Source organism: Thermobia domestica, chromosome 17 (genome assembly GCF_964235325.1).
Source record: "Thermobia domestica chromosome 17, izTheDome1.hap1.1, whole genome shotgun sequence".
Lineage (NCBI taxonomy): Eukaryota > Metazoa > Arthropoda > Insecta > Zygentoma > Lepismatidae > Thermobia > Thermobia domestica.
In genome coordinates this window covers 125,468,099-125,470,339 of record NC_137470.1, presented here as the reverse complement: position 1 = coordinate 125,470,339, position 2,241 = coordinate 125,468,099, and positions in this window count along the sequence as shown.

Here is a 2,241-nt window from a genome sequence, read left to right as displayed (position 1 = left end):
TTAATTGATTTGCTTATTTTTACAGACACTTTTACAATATGCCAGCACCGGGATGACCGCAGCGAAGCGGGGCGGGTTAACATAAATGACAGGCGATATAATGTTAAGATTTACTGCAATCTTCTATGGTTTTTATCATATCACTTGAAAGCGAAAAAGTAAAAATTATCTAACAAGTAAACCTTACGTTTGGGTGAATCGAGTTGCTGACTGAGACACATATGAGAAAGTAGTACTAAATGTGGTCAGTATTTCAGTGAAGTTGTAGGTGCGAAGCTCCAGGGATTTATGAGATATAACTACCAGAACATCACATGGAAGTACAGAATAATCTTCATACAGTTGGAGGTAAAAGCTCTGTAAGACCTCTTGTAACGTCAAAAGGTGAATAACAAATATATGGGTACATATTAGGACTAGGAGGAAGTCATATAGTAAAGGTATACCTGACGGCGGCCATCTTGAAATCCGCCATTTTGAATGAAGGTTAAGTTTTTAAAATAGGAATAGGGTCATGTGACACATGATTTAAGGCCCAAATTTAATCAGAAGAACAATGGTGACGTTAATGTTGATTTACGCGCAATTGGTAAAAAGTTACAGGGAAATTAAATATTGTTGCAGCATATGTATTAGTCCTTTACCCCACCTTGTAAATTTTGTGTTAATGATAATAATTAAATAAAAAGCAGGTGGAAAAAAATATTAGATCTATGGTAAGAGTTTCCTTGATGGCGGCCATGTTCAAATCCGCCATTTTGAATCAGACAAAAGTTTTAAACAAAACGCATAACATTGACACCTTATTAATAGCAAATTTTACCATAAATCCAACGGTATAACCATTTTTGCTTTATCATTAACCAGCATTTGTTATCGCACAAACAAGTTGCTAATTTAAGGAAAAATGACCAAAGTGGAATTGAGTCATAATTGAACTTGGGACTTTCTTCCAGAAAAGTCCTCAATTAGTACAATCAATATGTAGTTCAGAAAAGAGTGCATGACTTGCACAAATGCTCAGCTCACAGTGAGCACACCTGACAAAGGCAATCGATTTACACTTGACACATTTATCGTTAACAATTCCGTCAAAGCAGTAGTCGGAAGGAGCGATCCATTTAATTTTGTGCTGGTTAATGATACAGCAAAAATGGTTATACCGTTGGATTTATGGTAAAATTTGCTATTAATAAGGTGTCAATGTTATGCGTTTTGTTTAAAACTTTTGTCTGATTCAAAATGGTGGATTTGAACATGGCCGCCATCAAGGCAACTCTTACCATAGACCTAATATTTATCCACCTGCTTTTTATTTAATTATTATCATTAACACAAAATTTACAAGGTGTGGTAAAGGACTAATACATATGCTGCAACAATATTTAATTTCCCTGTAACTTTTTACCAATTGCGCGTAAATCAAAATTAACGTCACCATTGTTCTTCTGATTAAATTTGGGCCTTAAATCATGTATCACATGACCCTATTCCTATTTTAAAAACTTAACCTTCATTCAAAATGGCGGATTTCAAGATGGCCGCCGTTAGGTATATCCTTACTATATGACTTCCCCCTAGTCCTAATATGTACCCATATATTTGTTATTCACCTTTTGTCGTTACAAGAGGTCTTACAGAGTTTTTACCTCTAACTGTATGAAGACTATTCTGTACTTCCATGTGATGTTCTGGTAGCTGTATCTCCTAAACCCCTGGAGCTTCGCACCTACAACTTCACTGAAATACTGACCACATTTAGTACTACTTTGTCATATATGTCTCAGTCAGCAACTCGATTCACCAAAACGTAAGGTTTACTTGTAAGTAACAAAGTTTATTGCGTTCCGGGGTGACCGCAGCGAAGCGGGGTGAACGCTGCTAGTAGGGTAATAAAACCTTATCAAAAGGGATAAATTAGGTCAAAGAACCCCGTAATTTGACTTTTTGGCAATTTTTTACTCATGAAAGGGAAAGAGATAGACTCCCAATAATGATAGAGGTACATATCATGGTCCTAGGCTACCATACCCAATTTTTAGATTTAGCAATTTTCAAAGTTTAAGTTGAGTGGTCCTATGTACCCTTGCTAAAATTTAGGGGTGGGCCAAGGTACCCCTGCCAAAATCTAGATGGGATGGTCCTAAGTAACCCTAGGTTATTGACCCTGGGCCAAGGTCATTGACCTTTCACCTATGACGTCACAAAACTCGGGGTCAAACTATAAAGTTAGACCAAGTG